General features: G+C 42.5%; 1 long non-coding RNA gene across 1 annotated transcript in view; it reads right to left on the bottom strand.

Moving 5' to 3' along the window:
• The window catches only part of LOC109512482 (uncharacterized), a 35,019-nt gene that overhangs the window by 10,792 nt on the left and 3,126 nt on the right, over positions 1 to 21,101 (bottom strand). The window contains exons 2-3 of the long non-coding RNA XR_002167530.1: positions 15,485 to 15,532; positions 1,917 to 2,026 (exon numbers count right to left, since the gene is read on the bottom strand). This is a non-coding gene — a long non-coding RNA (uncharacterized LOC109512482). The remainder of the gene's footprint in view (positions 1 to 1,916; positions 2,027 to 15,484; positions 15,533 to 21,101) is intronic.

The following is a 21,101-nucleotide window of genomic DNA, read 5'->3' as shown; positions in this document are numbered from 1 at the left end:
ATCTGCACGCAGCAGCCCACCAGGCTATATCACATCCTTCTAACTGTCCGGTACACAAGGGGCTTGTTTTATTCTTTAGATGTGTTTGGATAAAACCTCTTATGGGAGCAAAATGTTTGGATGTAAGATAGAGTTTAAAAACAACAACAACAAAAAAGCCGTCCACCAGGAAGATTCATGGTATTTATTTACAAGCCAAAATGTTCACCTGTCGGTTTGCAAGCCTGCTTGCTTCAGCTCATGTAACAGAGACATATATACTGCATAGGGTTCTGTGGGTTTCTTGGTTTGATTCAGCGAAAAGTTTTGACTGGCTCTTTGGATCACAGCAGAGGAAATACATCATTTTGGTTAAGTGAAACTGACCATTGCACATAATTGGGCGCCCAAACAAAGTTCTTCCCCCTGCGGCTGTATGGTGGTTCCCCCTCAGTTACATCTCTTTCATTCGTCCGGCCCACAGAACTTGCTGGGGGCAACGTGTTGCTGCTGCGTCCCTTAAATCCGAGGCTTTCTTCCCCTATTCATTTCCGAAATTTAATAAAGTGCCTAACCTGAATACATGATGATAATGTGTAAAAATGCATGTTAAAAGAATCCATGTGAAGAGAGGCTGTTCCTCAGGGAAAGCTAGGAGGCTGTACAGTTATCTCCGGTGGTGTCACTCTGAACTATACAACCTACTACCTCACCCTGCGGACCACTGAAGCGAATCGCGGCAACGATACTTTGCAGCAGAGGAGTAAAATAGTCGACACAAAACAAGATGATATCGATTGTCAGCTCCTGGGAAGTGACACATATTTCTCGGTTCAATGATTTGTTGCTGTTTTATTGAAACTACAAGATATAAATGTAAGCTCAAAATAAATTAAGAGCACTATATTGATACATCGACCTAGTGGCCTAATTTAATCTTCATAACATGATCATAAATTGGTGTCTGAACCTCTGAGCGGATAAAAGGGGACACGTGTGATATCTGTCGTAGAAATGATCCTGCTAGCCCAACTTTCAAGGTCATCCAGGCTGCAGTTTAACCTTGACTTGGCACCGGCAAACAGAGATTTTTCTTGAAAATAAAATTGGACTGTGTAAAATACGGTAAGATTTGACATGAGGTGCATTTTTAGTCCGTCGCTGGGCAGGTGTTGCTTCTGCCAAGGAGACACATACCTGTAGATACGAGCTTGTGCAGCCTGTCACCACAAGTTCGGATCTACGGGTTTGTGGCAGCTGGCGTTACCACTGCAGGGACACATGAAAACATGGAAAAACAATTCTTGACTCCATCATGTTTTTTTTTTTTTTTTGAACAAATTAGTCACGTCACTCTCTGTAGCCTGTTGAAACATTTCTAATTTTGTTCCCAAGCGGCACCTCGTAATGGCAAAAGAGAAAAACAATGCTGAATGGCTTATCCATTGCTGCAGATATGAATCACATGTTGTTATATCAAACCCTGATACACTAAACAGGCCAGAGCTCCTGATTGTGGTTTGTTTAAAATCCTGTTTCGATTCTTTTGCGGTCAGCATCTACATTTAAGAGGTAATATTATTGTATTCTGCAAAAATACTGATCGCATGAAATGAAAAGTCCCAATTATTAATCATGTGGAAATGTTGATTTAACAAGGGGTGTTAAAATGACCTTGAACGCTGTTAAATATTTCATCGCTGGATTTCACGCAAAACACACTCATTGTAATAAGAGCAAAAAAAAAAAAAAAAAAAGACTGGAAAAGTAACAAATAAATGAGCGGTGCATAATAAACCACAAAATAAATTCTAGAATTAAAATCAACGGATGCATATTAATCGCTGTATGAACAAATCTGTGGACAGAAAAAGAGCCTCTGCGGTGCACACCAGGCAGAGCCGGACAGACGCAAGTATTGCAAATGGCAAACATACCAACAGGGCACAGGCTGGACACTGACGCTCAAACATCCTCTGGTGTCAAATGGACTCCGTCGGGCTTTGAGATCCACCGCAGGCCAGCGCTTCAGCGAAAATCAACAAGCCTGTAAGCAGACGCAGATTGTCACAATTTGACAGTAACACTATCAGAAACGAAGAGTCTAACGTTCACAGAGACCAAGCCACGGCGTCTAAAACTTTATAGGACCTGAAATTCAAACAATTACATCACCTCGCTGAAAACTACAAGCTCTAAAAAAAAAAAAAACATTTCAGCATAAAAATAAGCTGCCAAATAACACGCAAAAGTAAGATGGGAACATCCCCTCGTGTCTTTGTTACGCCCTCCTAAACAGTTCTTCAGTCTCCATTTTCCGGGCTCTAAAATCCTCGAATTGTTTTAAAAAAACGGTACGGCAAGAGAGAAATGGCAAAAGGTTGTAAGCGGTAAGATATGGATGAGGAGGAGTCGCAGAGCTGGCCACAGAGAAAGTGGAATTTGTGACTCGGCAAAGGGTGGTGTTTTTTTTTCTTTTTTTTTTCTTTTTTTTTTTTTTTTTTTTTTGGTGCCTCATTTTGCATGGCTCTTTGGGATCCCAGCAGGATTCTTGGCTGCAGCTCCGTCTCTCCTTAGTGCAGCAAAAATTGGATATATTCCTTTGTCTTTAAGACGGAAAATACTAATCATACTTAAATTGAGAGATGAGACAGCAAGGGCGAAAGTGCACGGCATATAAGCGCCGCAAAGCAGAAGCAACAGCACAAAATGTAAATCAAATTAAAAATGAAGGTGGAAAATGTTTTTTCTTACTAACATCATCCCCCAAGTTCGAGCTGTAAAATGAGCCTCCCGCACTACTACCAAAGCAGCAAACGCAGCAGCCAAAACCTTTCCCGAATCTACGCCACGTAGTGAGAGAAGGAGAAGCAAACACTTTTTTCCTCTCTCCAAAATGGCTGAGGGCCGGGCGAAAAGCAGCTCTGAGCATATGAGAGCAAGAGCGGTGCTCCCCGTCCCACATCGGGGAGGGCTGGGCAATTCAGCGAGCATCTCTCGCCGGTTTCCCTCTACTCTCTCAAAGTCTTTGTCCCATTCACACGGGACCGAGGGTGTACAGCTGGGTCACCGGGCCATAAGAAATGCCGCAATGGTGCTCGAGGAGGATTCGTCGAGAATTAATATTTGTCCCTCGCGGCGACACACCGGTATCTCGAGTCTCTTTGAAAGCTCCGCGCTTCACGTTTTATTGTCAAACGCCTGCTGAACGTCAACACAGGACGTGACTATTTAAGGAATGATATTCAACACATCAATGAGCGAGTTCAATTTTCAAGGCTGCTCAAGCTACAGCGCACACACCTCATACTTGCATTTACTTGGTAAAAAAGAACATTGAGTAAAGTGGATTTTTCATATTCATATAAGATTTGAGTCCTTTTTAGAGTGCGCGCCATTGGACACGCGTTATCTGTTATCATTTCACCACTGGAAAATCATTTTAGTATGTAATCTCCTGTATTATCTCTGCAACTTGTTTTGTTGTTTGATGACTTATTAGAATGCAGAGCATTTTCTGTGCCTCCTGCGGACTGGTTGAAATTGTGCAGCACTCCAGTGCACATTTAACTGGCCCCTCCGTCCTGTATATGAAGGCTATATCAGGTTTTGAAATGTTAAGAACCGAAGAATTGCACGGGACATTAAGTCTCCCGCGTACTAGCTTAGCCACAGCATGACAATGGGCTTGCTGTCTGCTCCGCGGTCACCACTTGAATCTAAATGAACAGATTTGACTTTCAGGATATTGCCCAAAACCCTGTCACAGTGCCGACACCGACAAGGGCCTCTCCAAAACACAAGGTTGAAGAGAACAGAAGCATTGACGTAGCCATAACCCCAATCCTTTAAATCTACTCACAGGGCCTGGGAAAGAGGCAACAAGAATAACGGGTAAACAAAAGATGACATTTCAGAGCAATAATATCGGGGTGGGGACAAAAGAGAGTAAATGAATGTGCGGAAAGTTACATCCATCATTACTTTACTACTCCTTGTACTTTGCTTACATTAAATAAGGAGTAAATCACATTTTTTCATACTATTGTATGAGCTGCAGTCACAGGGGTTCCAAGTTCACAGCTCAACATTCCACTTGAAATCATCCTTCACTTTTCCTATCGAGACAACATTTCTGCTTGACATTGTTCCAATAAAATCTGCTTTCAAGGTGGCGTTTAATAAAGGCAAACTTGGCGAATAACAGAGCGACACAGCGATGACAAGTGAAGCTTTCGAAATGGTCATGCAGTTCGAGCAACGTGAACTTGGGTGACATCAGTGCGGTAAGAGATCGAAAAGTAACACCAGATGCCGAAGCTCCAACAATTGCTGTAAAACATTGCTGAGCCTTCAATAATAGGCTCAGCAATGTTTTACAGCAATTGGCAAACGATGCAAACTATGTAAATGCGTGTCCTTATGTGGTAGGAAGTCCTATTTTAGCAAGCACAACTCAAGAGTCTACTGTACACTGGCAAGCCTAGAACCAGCATGACGACGATTCAACCATGTCTTGTGAGTTAATTTTGCGCTATGGAAATCTCCGCGCAGACATAAACCGGGAGTCAGAGGCGAGTCAGTACCCTGGGAAGAAATCATAGTCCGAAAATGTGTCCTTGTCCTACATGGTTGTCTCCTAATTGCCTCTGGGCCCGCAGCATTGATTAAAATAATATCAGAATACTTTTTGGAATACAGTAATTACCGGCAAAATTTAGCACTCCAGGGGGGTAGGCTGAGTCCAATTATTTGGATATATCAGTTCAAACACGAGATAACCGCCTACGGTCCAGGCTGTCATTGTTTGGTGCTGCTTGCACACTCAAGTGAAACTGGTTAAACCAGTGAAATCACATCAATAGCACTGCTGCACTGGAAATTATAGGCTGTGGATAATTGCAATCAAAAATCAATGTGAAGAATCAAATGATAAGGATTATGGTCATTCACAATTCAACCTTGAGTGTTGACTCAGACGACTCAATATTTTAAATCACAGCATTAAACATCGGTGATAAGCGGTGATCTCAAGCTACGTCAAGCAGGTTGTAGGGTTTTGGAAAAAAAAAAATCTCAATCCACATGAAAACGCAAGCGGAGGCTGTCAAGCACATGCCAATAGAACAGGTGGTGCCATTTTAGGCAATAAGCCTGAGAAAAGTCCACAAGGGCAACTGAAGGAAAGAGGGAATTAAGTGCAGACTGGAAGTCAATTGGATAGGGTCTTCGGCGTTCCTTGAACACTTGAACTGTACCGAACATGTATAGATTTTCTGTCACCATCTGATGATGTAACGACAAAACAGCGCACATTGTGAAGGCATAAAAAGAGGAAGCTACGAGTTTTGGAAAATGTCAGCCTTGTCCAAGGTTTTAGAAAAAGCTCTTTTTTGTTCCCTTCAAATGAGTTGACATTGAGTTTGCAATGGTGAAGTGCCAAACTTCATTGGAAAGCTAGAAATGTGTGGTCATAAATGACCACATTTATGCCACGGGGCAATGCAGGCATCCTGTAATTGTTTATGACCCTCTACAGGCGCTTAAGAGTTTTGAATGGCAAAGCATGTTGCACTTAGAGTATACTGGAAGCAATATTTTCCAATGACTACCTTCAATTGACCAGGGGAGTGCTTTTTAAAATAATCATTAATTCAATTAATTGATTTCTACAATGATTCAATGGCATTGTCCCTGGCTGTTGTCATATTTCTGAATGAAATTCGATGACCGCACAAGTCCATGGAGCTCAGGATCTGTCTGCCCGCATCAAGATCAAATCCACAAAAAAAATAAATAAATTGCATTACGCGACCTGCACCGCAGCTTAGTCCTGCTTTTAATTGGTCTAAATTTGAGTCTACTTTCTGTCACCAAATTGTCAGGTGCACTGAGGGCGCGTCATCAAAAACGCCAGAATGCCCTGAAAAAGCGCAGCCGGGTCTGGCAAATTCCCAGACATGAAAAACTAGACTTGCAGTGGCACAAAAATGAAGATGCGGCAGTTTTTCAGCCGAGCACCCAAGCGTCTGTCTACAAAAATGAGACCCATACCAGTTTTGGGGATGCTTTCAGTGAACTTGACAGAAAACTCTGTTTGAACAGACTGTGTGGGAGGCCAGTGGGAAAATAATATTCTAATATCTAGTGCAACAGAGGGATTGCATAAAGCCTGCATTGAGCTGGATAAAGTACCAGTGCGTGAGTAGTAATTGATTACTGCACGTTCTCAATCACATATCTTTGGTTCGTGATGTTTATTTCAACTTGAATATCTTTCTGTGCTTTCATCTCACCCATCTTTTGCAGTTGCTTGTCCCATTCTGTTCCCTCCTCTCACTTCCCCTTTCAAATATTCTGCTCACGCACAACTGCGGCAGCCTTTCTCCAGTCCTCCCATTAATCCAAACCACAGACATCTTGGTCCACTGTCTTGTCTCTACAAGTCTGGACCTTTTCGACAGAGAGTGATCACTGCTGGCAACGCGACCAATACCTCATACGCTCGGTCCATCGAGTTAATGCAAATTAGAAAAAGGTGTTTACAGTCCAAGCTTCTAATATCAAATGTATAAGAAATACCAATTCAACCTGCCCCGGTTCAGTGATGCTCCGATCAATTTAAGAACAGAAATAAAATTCATGAATTCCTGTAGCTTTTTTTCTGATGGGTCTGGTCAGCGTGTGCATGCGCGGAATGCGATTCAGCCGCCTTTCAGGCATTACTGGACAGTTTCTGATGGCTCAAAGCTCATTCCTCTGTGACTTTCTGCTTAGTGAATGAACGCGGTTAGTGAGGATTAAATAAAAATCCCTTATTTATATTCCTCCTGTTCTTTGTTTTTTTTTTATGTGCTAATGGAGACGACTGCATCAAAGTGGCATTTTTGCCATCGGTATTTATCTGTAACTAAATGAAATATAATAAGCAGCCACTTCTTTCATTGTTTTCAACAAAGTACATTCTTTCCAGAGTGCGGCTGATTTCTTAGCAGATTTATTCCGTCAAAAATACCCCCCCACCACTCCCCCCTGCGTACAAGGCACCGAGAAAATCTCACACGATACACTCGCTCCCAACTCTTTAAGTCTACTTTACAACCCAAAGTGTGTAATCACTTTCTAACGCTCTATCTTTACCTATTAACACCCAGCAGGATATCCTTGTTAAATGTTCTTGCACTCCAGAAACAAGTGGACCATAAACTCTTACTGTGAGAGGACTTGTCTATAAAACTCCAGAATTTGGCTTTGGGAATATTACTTGACAGTGTAGGCAAAAACGTTCTGTTCTGTGTACCCAAATGTCAAGGTGGAAGAAACTTTGAAGAAGCTTTTAATACCCAAAAGAGTAAAAGTATATTCAGGTTTCCTGTATGATGCATTTTAAACATGCTGTTTTTAATGTTAGCTCGCCTCTATTGCAACGTTACAGTCGGGTGAAGTGTAAATGATCTTAGAGTGCAATTTCTTTCTCTTTCTATCTTTTTGAAAGAAAATTTGAAGATATTCAGGAAGTGATTAATCTGTTTACAGGAAGTATTCATCTGTTTTGACCGGAACTTGGGCCATGATACCCATTACATCACTAGCCAACTAAACAAAGTCAAAAGTTAAATCACCCATAATGGGTGGCACATCGTTGCCTCTTTAAGATGCCTTGAGAGGGAATTGAGAGAAGAACCAGCACAATGACATCGCTGGGGGAATGTGGCAGGAAGAAAAAGCTGGAACTGTCCAAACTACTTTTAGATTTCCGGCTCAGATAATTCAGTTTGAGAACGCAGCCAAATAATGATCAATATGAACACGCAATCATATACACAGGAAATTAAACTGACGAAGCCCATTAGGCAGAGGAAGCATGTCAACACACGGTAAACACAAAGTAATCTTGAAATGCTACTTGCGCCAACGTTTCTCTACTAGACTCTGCGAAGTGCAGACGCAACATACCGATAAACCAAAAACATTTTTTTTCTGGGTCGTCAAACTAAGGATTGGCTCCCATCTATCTCCTCACGACTTTGTGGTTTCTTCCCTGTAATAGCGATTAATGTAAAAAAAAAAAAAAAAAAAGAGGAATGTTCAACAGTGCTTAGAAATTGCTCAAGTCTTATCAGCCACCCACCGCATTTACAATTTCTTTCACCCTCCACTCCTGCCATTTCCACCCCTTATTTCCCTGCCATCCCTCCTACCCCCCCATCCCCCTTTTCTCATTCATTCACTTAATTTTGAACTCTGCGATGGTAGACAGGCAAAGAGGGTAGCTCCATGGTTACCTGGCATCAGGCCATCTCATTACACTGCCAATTGATTCTGGCCTGCCGCCATGTCCGCTGCCTCACCCCCACCACCCCACCCCATCCACCATCTCTGCATCCCAGACTGTCTGCAGCACGGGGGATTTCGACACACAGGAAGGGAAGAAGCAAAACCGCTTCACAAACATACAAAAAGCTCAGCTTACACTCATGTATGGCTAAACACAACACCCCGACTGACATACCAAGTGTTGAAAAAGCTTTGTTTGGAACACGAATTGTGTTAGTTTGGACCCCAGTCAGTCCAAAATTTCAACTGTTGCTCCAACACCAGCCACTAATACCAAATCTCATAATTTAAGGAACAACAGGTATGTTTTAAACAACGAATACATCATCTTAATGTGTATAAATCAATTCAATCCAAATCAAAACACAAAACTTACTTAGACTGGGTTCAACATCACAAATTGAATAGGAGACAAGAGATCAACTTTGCAACGTGTATTTGAAGCCATTTACATCTGGATCCGATACACAATTTAGAAAGACAGCACCTTTTGTTTGAATCCACCATATTTCCAGTTTTGGAGCATGTGACTGACAAGGTGTTTTGTTGCCCAGATGTGATCCAATTACATGGATTCATCAAAAGCATTCATCCGATTTTTGTTTTGTTTGTTTATGAAGTCGATAGTTGCTCGGGGTGTAACCAATATTAAAACCAAAAAGCTGCCTAAGGTTGAAAAACAAGCAACCATGAAGCAGAGAAGAGATGGAAAACCAATCAGAATTATTGCACAAACTTTACAGATAGACAATATGATTTGGAATGTCCTGAAAAAAGGAAAAAACAAACGTACAGACATGAAAGGGGTCGGCCAAAGACAACAACACTTGACGACAGAAAGATTGCGAGAGCTGTAAAGAAATGTCATCCCTCAAATTACTCTTAGTGATATCAGAAACAGCATCCAGTGGGCAGGAGGGCCCAAAAAAAGACTTTCTGATAAAAGTACAGAGGCTACACCCGAAGACGCAAACTACCTGACGAACCTTTCCGTCTTTGAAATGGTGCTTTGGTGTTTGACATCCAGTTGCAAATACCTCGAAAGAAAAACTGAAATCTTCATCCCTACTTTCATCTTTTGATGTCAGACTAAAACACTTTTTGTCTAAAGAAAAAAATAAACGGGTTAGTGAAAGACTCAACAAGGATGTGAGGTGTGAGCTGTTGCCTTCATGGAAAAAATTAAATAAATAAATAAATAAATAAATAAAAAAGATTTTAAGAACACCTCCCCATTGTCAAAACTGGGACTGCCCGTTCCTGTTTCAGATCCATGTCATCTGTGGCAACGTTCACACAAGCTACTGTGGTGATTTCCCAGTACCTTATGAAGGTAGACTTGAATACAAATGACCAAACATCTGTTAGCTCTCACCCCTCCCCCCAAAATAAATAAACACATTTAAAAAAGACATGGCATTCCTTATAAGGATACAGTGAGCAAATACCATGCGATTTCTACGTTCTGGTTGGGAGTCATATTTCCATAAAAAAAATACTGAGACACATTTCATAGCAGTTTTAAACCAAACGGAATCCTTATACGGTCTTCAATAATGTCTCCACCGTCCGCTACAAATAATCTTCTGCAACTTGGAGCCAAAGTCTCACTCAGATGACTGGATCAATGTCTAATGAGTCATGTCGCCCATGGAGACTGAGGCAGTAAGTGCAGGGCAGCTTCACTACTCTTACAGAGCATCTGTCTAGGTGACTCACAGCGGGACAGTAGCTGCCTACTCCTGCCACAGCTGACAGATGCTGGGGTCGTGGCCTCCAGTTCACAGGGGATTTTGGAGGATCAGGAGTCAAAGAGACCGTAAAGCCATATGACAAGAATGTCTACGGGGCTCTCAATATCATCTCCATTTCTTCATATTTCAATGAGAAAGACAGCATAGGGGAGCTCAGAAAGCTTTGGAAGACATCAACTTGAAGAAAGGCGTTGGCTTGTTATAATTGGTTTACCGGCCCATCGAAGGATGAGGAATTTGATGTGCACGGAATATGGACAGTGGCCATGTGTCATATCAGTAATGAAGTATGACATACGCTGCTTGTGCAAAACACAAATTCATTGCACCTCCATTAGCATGACCAGGATGAATTTTAGTCTTCAGAGAACACTTCATTGGGAATGTTTCTGGAGAGGGGGCACACACACACACACACACACACACACACACACACACACACACACACACACACACACACAAGACAAAGATTATATTAAAAAAAAAAAAAAAAAACCTTTGGAAAATGTCTCAGTCCGCCCATAAATTCAACGGTTTTTGTTGTCATTAATATGTTGGCCAAAGAAATGCCCCTTAAGTTGTGCTGCGCATTTAAAATGAACATGAAACCGAAAGAAAAAAAAAAAAGTGAGCTCATATTTTTTTTCCATGGCTGCAAATGACAAAAAAAACAAAAAACAAAAAAAAAACGTGCTTGTGTGCTTCACTGGAAGAGTAGATGTCATTTTACAAGGTGGATCAACATTTACATGGTGTATTCATGTCAAGAAATAAGACAGACCGCATCCTCATTTAATCGTAAGCTCTTTCCTCACATTATGTTCAACGGCTATTCACATCATATATGTTGTTGCTATCCTGTAAGCTGACGTCTGCACACATAAGCAGTTGTAATATTTTGTATGAAATGATGCTTCCCTAACCTTCAATGACCTACGAAATGCAATCAAGACATTTTCAAAAGCAAGTCTGGAAAGGCCAGAGATGTGACTCCCCATCTTTGGGCCCCTTTCCTGTACATGTGCATGGGTTGTTTAAGGACACAGCGAACCAGGCTACCCAATCGAGGGAAGGGGCCAGGCAGGGGGAGCAAAGACAGGATGGCCAAGTTTTTTCAAGAATTTTCATGGAATCCAAAGCGCTAAAGCAGTAATGCCAGGGAGGGTGGGGGAAGCGCTGGAAGAAAGAAAGCCGATTGGTTGATCCCAGCAGAGTGGGAGGAGCTTGTTACCCAGGAGGAGAAATGCATGTTTGTAGTTGGTGGATGGCAGTGGCTTTGCGAGTGTCTACCAAGACGACAAAATAGACGGTAAAGATGAGAAGTGGTTTCTTGTTTTTGGGCGGGGGAGGGCGGGGGATGACAAAATAGATGATAGCTGTTATTTCTGATTCTTTAAAACCAGAGCTTCGAGCTCATCCAGATTTGAAATACATCCAATCACACCTTCACTTTTTCAGGGGATGAGAATTGCCACAAGGACACTGTCCTGTTGCCCACCCTCCTACTCTCCAGCGCCCAGCCCACCCCTTGTTACCTTAGTCTCCCCCTCTCCAACGTCCCTCTCCTGTTGCTCCCCTTTCTGTGTGAGTGTGTCTGGGTCCTGCAGGAGAGGCTTTGTCTGTGAACACTGGAGCCCAGACCAGCTCACAGGGGCCAGATCCATGAATACCCACACTGTTAGAGCCGCTCTTTCACTTCACACCACTTTCTCTACTGGAATGCCTGGGCAGTGAGGTAAGAAACACACACACACACACACACACACACACACACACACACACACACACACACACACACACACACACACACACACACACGCTAACTGAGAGTGAGTCATGCAGTGATGAAAAGCCAGCGTTTTGTGTGTGAACCCTCTCACCCTGGACACACATCCTGAGATCCTTTCTCCTCCATCAGTCCATGCCAAGTTCTCCCTCTAATTAAAGACTATTTGCTCCAATAGCAATGGCCCAATCTCCCCCAGACCATGCCTCATCTCCAGTGCGTAGCGGTCCCAATAAGAGTAGAGCCTCTATGGAATGTAGAGTGAGTGAGGTGATAACAACAAGGTCTTAAGGTTTTTTTCAGCTTTACAGCTGAAAGAAGATGGATAACCTCAATAAATATCTAATACAGTAAATCATATGTGAAACAGGCGGTGCGGTGGTTGACTGGCGAGCACGTATGCCTCACAGTGCAGAGATGCAGTGTTCGATTCTGACTCCAGCCTTCCTGTGTGGAGTTTGCATGTTCTCCCCGTGCCTGCGTGGGTTTTCTCCGGGTACCCCTGCTTCCTCCCACATTTCAAAAAACATGCATGGCAGGTTCATGGAGCACTCTAAAATTGTCCCTTTGTGTGATTGTGGCTGATTTTTTTTTCCATCTATGTGTGTCCTGCGATTGGCTGGCAACCAGCTCACGGTGTACCCCGCCTATTGCCGAAGACAGGATGAGATAGGCTCCGCAACCTTTGTGCGGAATAGAAAATGGATGGATGGATCCTGTGTGAAACTTCATGAAGGCATTTCACGGTCCACAAAAGATCGCTGTGCAACGTAGGCACAACTGTCAAGAAATGTTTCGCAACAACGAAGCATGTGAGGGCAAATCGTACAGACCTCTGAACACTTGAGGCTTTGATTTCTCTAAAGTAGGGAAGCACACAGTCATACACACCACCTGTAGCTACCCATACCTATGACTGATGATCCTGAATATTAACTTTTCTCCCTATTTTGATTACACAAATTTGAACCAAAACAAACAAATAAACAAACAAACAAACAAAAACTCCATCATTTGTTTACAGACATGCACTATAAGTTGTGGTCACCAATTGCGGTCCTCGAGGGCCCCTATCCCGCATGTCTTAGATCAGGATCATTATCAGGCTTCTGCAGAGCTTGCTGATGAGCTGATCATTTGAATCAGGTATGTTGGAGAAGGGAAACATTTAAAACCTGACCGGAGTTGGTGACCGCTGCTCTATAGCTTTTCTCTGTCAAGAATTGTGATTAGAGTAATGTAGTAGTAGGCTGCATTCTCTTCTTGGATTGGAGGGAAAAAAAACACAGCAAGGTTGGAAAGTCTCCCTTCAGAAACCTGTGGGTGACGTAATAGACACTGGGCCTTTGTAGCATCTAGTCTGTGGTCATTAATTTAAATCTCTGCAAGCTACTTTGGACCTCACTCTCGAGAAGTTGCGTCACCGAGACATTTTCGTAAACAACTGACGAATTACTCCAGTTTGGAAAATACCAAATAGTACACAAACATGAGCAGACTGTTACTGTTGTCTGCTATGGAGACGGATTAGGCCAGCCAATGATCTGTATCCATGAGATGCCACTAATTAGAATGAAAGAATGAAACCCCGAATGAGTGCAGAGCAACAAACAAGTGCCAATTAACTTTCTCAACTTGCCCTTCTTGGGGCAATAATTGCTCAATGACCGCAAGTTAAACTCAAAGAAGAATGGTGGCACCCACATTGGACAGTAAGTGGAACCATTATTCATAGGTCAATAAAGGTTAAGTACTGGTTATTGGTATTTATGAATAAGCGTTATATCTAACAGGAGGACGGACGTGATCTTGAATTTACAGCTGCTGTCAGTTCTCAAAGTGAGAGTTTGGATTGAGAAGAACTGGTGAGAAGAAGTGACACTCATCTTTCAACCACCTCAACAGTATTAAACTCTGGGTTGCATATTTCATTTATGCACAAGTATAAACAATATTTAACTCTCTTCAAGGTTCACGGTCTCATTAAGATAGCACTTCAGTGCATCATCTACCAGTCTCCATTCCTATTTTCCTCCATTTAGAGGCCAAAAATATTTTTTTAAGGATTACTGTGTGAATATTTAATCAGTGAAGCGGTGAAAAAAAAAAGTATTTGTCTGAAGGCCTTATGAATAACACATTTAAAGCTACACACTGTATGCAAATAACTGTAAAAGCTCAGAGTGCAGGCTCTCTTTTGTCTGTAAAACGACATGACATCAACTGATATGTGAGGGAGGTACGGTCGCACCACTGCATTACAGCAGAAAACCCCTCCCGTTTCCAAATGAAATTTCCGAAATGCACGTATTGCTCTTCACGGTGTGAGCCAGAAATGCAGAGTTGTTTAGTGCCTAATGAAGGAGTTACAAATTCCTTCCTTGATGAGGTTTTGTGGCTGAGGATTTCCTGTTTTAGCACTGTTTATTACAGTCCCTTGAGTTTTGGAACTACACTACGGTAGCTTCGTCGTTTTCGTACATACAAGCTGCTGCGACGTGCGCAAAAGCGTTAGAGTAGAGAATAATGATCTCACTGGACAAATTCTTACTGTAAGCCGCTCATTTTCAACTCTGCTTTTTTTTTTTCTTTTTTACAACTGTGCTGCTGTCTTTGCTGCAGTGCGGTGTGATTGGCTGAATATGTGAATCAAGTCGCTTCAGTGCTGGCAGGAAAGAAAGTATTATTGGCTGGTGCTCCTCGTTCACTCCACCCCGCATCTACCGGTTTTTGGTGGAGATGAGCAGGCATGCAGATGAGTGCATCAGGTGGAGCCGCTTGCCTAAAGCCGAGAACGAGAAGGAGGGGGAGGAGAGAGGCGCTCGCCCCCCTCCCCTCCCCTCGCCACCCTCAAGTTATCGTATCCTCAGTTTGAGGACAGTGGAGCAAATTTATTAGCTTTTTAATCCCCGTGCTGTATTTTCACTCACAGAGGGGGCCAGAGAAAGGATGGCTGGGAGAGTCCAGCCACCTGTGCTTAGAGTGTGCAGAGTAGAAGCTACACCGCTAAACTAGGTCAAATGGGGATAACAGACAATATGCGATAAAAGTAGGGATTGAGTTTTCTAAAATGCGGTTAATTTTAAGTGAATCTCATGTTCTGATGTTACCAAGATTACTTCTGTGGTAGGACTAAAAATACTGTATGTTTACCTGACAGTTTTTCAAGTCAAAGGCAAAATCAGTGCTTCATATAAGTCCAAAACTCTTAATTCAGCACTCACGGGCTAGATAGTCACTCGTTCCGGGCTTGCATACTTCAGAGCTCATTGCAAAGCTCAGCAGTATTAGCAAAGCTTCCCGGCATCACACATAGACCTCACAATGACACCGTGATAAAAATATGTGGGTCGGGTCAACGCTGTGAGCCACTTCAAGTGATCTCCTGTCATACGCTCTGGATAAAAATAACACAAACGCTACACAGACAAAACAAATCAACGACAGGCTTGTGTTTGATGCAGAGAAGCAAAGCACCAAACTGGACAAACGTTAGATGACAGTGGGGGGGGGGGGGGTGGTAAAATAAATCAGAGCGAAGCCCTTTTCCAAAGGACTCTGTTGATACTTGTTGGGATGATTTCCACCTACAGGACAAGCCAAGAAATGATGCCTGGTCTGAACTTACCAGTATGAACGGCTGCTGTTGATCCACTACAGAGGTTCAGACAGCCATCTAGGCAGAAGAGAAAAATCACAAGATAACTATCTTGTAAACTGAGAAATATATTGCATGGCAATATTATCAAACAATCGCAAAAGACCATTAACGCTCGGAATGTATGCCTTCCCCCGCACCGATATGGAGATTTTTAATCAGTGTCTGTTTCGCAGATTGAGGTCAACATTTGCCTGCGAGTGTTACGTAACGCGCTATATGGCCCCCGTATTACAGTATTACATCGGAGATTGCAGTTCAGCCAGGAGTCACGGTGCCGAAAGGCAGGCTGCTGCAGACGGCTGCAGTGCTTTCTGGCATGCCCTCGAGTTTTCTTATCGACTAATTATGATTCACCCTTGAAACATCGGTCGGACCTCTGACCAATGCTCTTGTTCAAATTCTCTTATTTCCTTTACCGCGACACTCAAAACACTTTCAATTCCTCATTCAACTTAGATGTGATAAACGATCAGGCATTCGGCCAGATACACAGACAGATAGATACGATAATAGATAGAATGATACATGGGCACACTGATGGGCTTAGTCCGTTCTCTGCTTCTTGGATTAAAATTTGGACTCATTGATTTGTGATTGACGCTTTTTTTTTTTTTTTTAATCGTCCTTGCTCTGGAAGGGTGGGATGTCTGAAACGGTTGCTATGGCACCAGACAGCTCCTCATTTCCTCAGACAACAACTAGCTGTGATTGTTGTCTGTGTATTTGCAAGTGTGTGCAAGTGTTCACAAGAGCAATGCAGACATGCTTAAGGCCCCCTAAGGTTGGTTTGATGAGGTGCAGAAAAGCGATGATGATCACTACCTAGGTCTGAATTACGGTGAAATCACCGCAGATGATATCCGCTCGGTATCATGTCATCACAGAGGGAAATTGGGCGCAATGTTTGAAAAGAGCCTCTAATTCATTCTTGCACAAGATGCGTCAGCAAGATTTCGTTGTGTCAGATCACTCTATAATGCTGGTTTCTCCCCCCCCCCACCCCCTTTTTTTTCATACTGTGTCTTAGTGCCTTGTAGTTACACTGGAATGAGTCCGTAGGGTCTCACAAACCCCAACGTGCGCTGCATTCATCTATTTTGACCTGATGTTTGCTCCATCTAAACTCCAGCAGAGGGCAGTGTCTGTTTTTTTTCCAAACACTGAAAAGTACTAAGTTTGTAAAAAAAATATACAATATATATGAAGGCTACTGTATATAAAACCCATCCAATAAAATATTTTAAAGCAGATAATCCACTTAGATGTTAAGACAAAAATCACAACTTAAAAAAAAACAACTCAAAACAACCTTGAATAAAAAAAATTTTTTAAAAAAGACAAGTCCCTGGGAAAAAAAAAGAAAAAGATTTCCGCTGATGTACTGTACTTTGTCACGTTTTTTGGAAAACTCAATTGTCCAACCACAAAATATCAAATGTAGGAAATTACTGAAAGGTACTGTTCAGGAGTTTGCAAAATACTTTCCCATGAATCACATTCAAGTGCAGACCATCACCGGCGAATAATACAGCAACTGGGCTTCTTGCAAAGCTGATGAAAAGACTGAACGAGGCAACGTTGAACGTTCAGCATTGAGACTGTCAATTCACACAAAGCATAAATCATAAAGTTCTCACCTTTTGTTTTGTTAGAAAATGTGACATTTTCCATTCAGGGTGAATCTAAAGAGATGAAATGATCAGGAAAATCCTTTGACTTACATGTGAATGTATTGCAATACAGTAGTCCTATTATTCTCTCCCTTGAAAGATGAGATGCACCAGAGAGAAATTTGATATGACAAATGACGAACTCCGTTAAATCGAAAGAGTGCGCATGTAGACACTGTCGAAACTAAGTCACTGCTCTGACAGCTTGGCGGGTAAAGAAAGGTGCCGCTTTAAGCAGTTGTCTGTGTGGACGTGTTTAAGTACTGTACAGTATATATGTGTGTGTATGTGAAGTTGCCAGCGTTGGGTGAAAGAGGTGATTTTTTTTTTTCTTCTTCCACCCTTAGGGGCCTCAAGCTGGGGCAGGGTGGGGTGGAACTTCAGCGAGAAGCTGCATGGGGCGGGCTGTTTCGCCTGAACTCAGTGCACCATAAGAGCACTCGGGGAGTGAGGTCACAGAGTCCAGCATTCCTCTGGAGCGCTGTCTGTTTACACGACTGCTGCTGAGCCTGGGGGAGGTGGCGGAACTGCATAGCTACTCAGGCAGATAGCAGCTCAGTCACTGACGTTCATCCACCGAGGAGATAAAGACCCTATCGGTTGTGTCCAATTTAATATGCTATCGTTGGCATCTTTCATAATTTTCCGGTGCACGCGTGTTTCAGCGCTTTGCTGAGAAGTCAAGGTTTGTCAAGAGCAACGCCAAAACAGCAGGACCAGGTTGTCTGTGTGAAAATATATCGGAGGAAAGGGGAATGAATCTAACCTGCACAAAAGGTTGTCAGGTTAGTTTTGCAGAACTGATTTTGGCAGACATTTGACTCGCGCCTCTGTGCCGCTGCTTTTTCAGAGCCGAGAAGCCAGATGGTCAGCTCTTGGGGAGCACAACAGAGATGGGGAGTGACACCCAAGCCCTGGAGAAACAGTGCTCTGACTGTACTGTGGACTGGGGAGTGGGGGTATGAGTGTCAAAGGCGCCATTGTTACGCATACCAGCGTGGTTTCACGTGCAGCGCATGATTCTCACTGCAGGTCTGAAGTAAAGCCCGGCCTGACCTTAACTGTCCGTAGGATGTAACGGTGGCCTCCTGCGCAGGTTAAAGTGTAACCGTGTCCGTGTTTTCTCAGGAAAGTGTGTTTATATAGAGGACCAACGTGGGGGCCCTTTTGTTTAACTAAGTAGCGAGGCTCGCCCTAAAAGTAAAGCTCTGTGAAAAGCACAGGAACCAGGTGGCCCTCCTCCGTTAGGTACAATATAGTTGAGCATATGTTTACTCAAATATTTGTTGACTTGTCCAAATGATACGTAGAGTCCATATTACATGTCAAATCTAGAGTGTGAAGCAGCTAACAATGAGGCTGCGACATATTTTCTTACGTTCCACTTCAAAACCTTCCCTAGTAAGAGCTGAATTTACAGTAGGAGGCCCTCAAGGGTCAATTATTAGTCCTCGCTACTTTTATAAATACTGATTCCTATTTACGTGAGCCTTCTATTGTGTTTATGTCTTTAATTTAACAGCGGTTAACTTATATCACTGTGTCAGAAGAAATTCAAAGCTGTATTTAAACATCTGTAGTTTTATCCAGCAGTCGCAATATTGTTGCTATATTATTGGCACAAATCAGAGGTTTGTCAAACATGTCACCAGAGAAGGAGAGAAATGCAAACATCTGGTAAAGAGGGTGTAATTCAAGATGATCTCTCAGTATGATACATATTCTGGACGTGCTCTCTAGTAAATCAACGCAACTGGAGTACTATAATTAGAGGGCCTGACCCTGAGAGGAGCTAAGCAAAGCAAAAACTATAAGTGATGCGTTTGCAACGACAGGACTATAAATAGGAAAAGTAGGCATGTCACTGCTGAAGTAACAAGGACAAAGACCAGAAATAAAAGTATAAACAACATGAAAAGATACAGCAACAAAAACACGAGTGATTTTCCACGCTTCAGTTCTGATTATAGTCAAGGTCGAGTGGAGTTCAAGTTGGGCCGTAGTAAGAGGACTAATCTTTGCTGCTTATCACACGTTTGTGTATCGGCGAGATACTACGTGCTGTCACACCAAGAGGAAAGAGCAAAATGGCTCCAGGAAACCAAAAATGTTGAAAAAAACCGCAGGGACAGACATATAATCAGAGCTCGTGTCGATAAAGATAGAACAAAGAAGGAGAGAAGAGGTCAAAGGGACAGGGAGGAATGAGGAAAAGAGGAAGCTGCTTATTGTACAGCTGATGGCAGGCGTGAGCTCTGGCAGATGTAGCAAATTGTCGTTACTGTCCAGTACAAGAGCAAAAATATGCACTGATCATTTTGAAGTTACTTAGTCAAACGAAGAACCAATAGGCCAGGGAAGTTGAGCGCAATATCAGACAACATAGAAACTACAGGCTAACACAACCTGATTTCACTGTCCACTAACATAAAACATTGTAGTTACCACAGACTGCGACACAGAACACAAAGGAGTAGAATAGAAACATTTGCAACATACGGTTTAAACACTGACAACAAGAAGCCAGAGCTTTTGTCGTTTCATGTTTGAGAACACTTCAGCCGCGGTATCGTACTAGGTCAGAGGGTGACCTCCAACTATAATGACTTGTTGAAAACACATAACACAGCAGGAGTCGTGTCTGCGCTTTATTATGTACGAGCATACCAGCGCTTTTACCTTTGAAGAGGTTCAAAAAGCTGCTGCTGACCTCAACTTGTCCAAGGCACCTGCTGTTGCAATCGCAAAAGATGGATGGACTCACTTCGGGGTTCTCGAGAGATACTCAACAGACCAAGGACTCATTCGCCGATAACGTGGATGTAAAAAGTCTACACAATTTGGGCTGCACGATATTGGGGGGGAAAAAACGATATGGATATGCGGTCAGGTTGTTGAATACTGTGACATTGATTTTGCGATATTTAAAATGAGGGCTCTACATTAATAATGCAGAATAATTCTCCTTTGCAGCGATTGGTAAGGACCACCGATGAAAAGTTGGAAAATACCTTCAAATTCAAATGGAATTCAAGGTATTAACTCTTGACAATGCACAGGTGTGAACTGAAAGTTATTCCAGGTCATAAAGCATCATCCACATCATAAAACTGGCTGAAAAAAATCCCAAGATGTGTAAAGCTGTAAAGCTTTAAAGCTGTTATTTGGGCAGATGATGCCTACTTTGAAACTAAATCAGAAAATATATTCTGTCATGCTTTTTTTTGTTTACCAAACAATTCCATCAATATTTCTTAATAATGTCAATGATTTAAGTATTAATCATTAAGTATTAAATCGGGATGTTTTTAAATGACAAAACGTATGTGTGTGTGTGTGTGTGTGTGTGTGTGTGTGTGTGTGTGTGTGTGTGTGTGTGTGTGTGTGTGTGTGTGCGTGTGTGTGTGTGTGTGTGGGGAACTTAGTGGGGACTCGGGAGATAATTTGTTTTGAAGAACATTCATGAGATCCACTGCCTCGACATCACCTCTGAATAGAAAATCGTCTACATTTTCCATCAAATTTGCTTATAAAAAATAAAGTTGAGTCATTTATGGGGAATTCGCACTCAAAAGGCAATCAGCTGTTATCATGCAAAGCCTGATGAATGAAACACTGCATGATCTCTCCAAGGCCCATCCTCGAGCATATGAAGCTTTTAAGAGCCCAAGAAACCTGGAGCAAAAACAAGACTGCGTACAGAGCGACCCTCTGCCTCAACTGGTTGAGGGGTAATGAGAGAAACAGCAAATAATTAGACTGGAGAGGGAGGTGAGAGCATAATCAATGCTGCCAAAGGCACCTTGTAAACTGCTTGCACAAGCCACAATTTTCGTCTTTTTTTTCTGCGTTGCTGTCCTGATAAAATAGCACAGACATGAGGGAGAGGACAAAGACCCAGCAATTGTTCGCTT

Source organism: Hippocampus comes, unplaced genomic scaffold, assembly GCF_001891065.2.
Source record: "Hippocampus comes isolate QL1 unplaced genomic scaffold, H_comes_QL1_v1.1 scaffold57, whole genome shotgun sequence".
In the NCBI taxonomy this organism is placed as follows: domain Eukaryota; kingdom Metazoa; phylum Chordata; class Actinopteri; order Syngnathiformes; family Syngnathidae; genus Hippocampus; species Hippocampus comes.
Note: the sequence above shows the minus strand (reverse complement) of the source record. Positions and strands in the feature narration are given on the sequence as shown.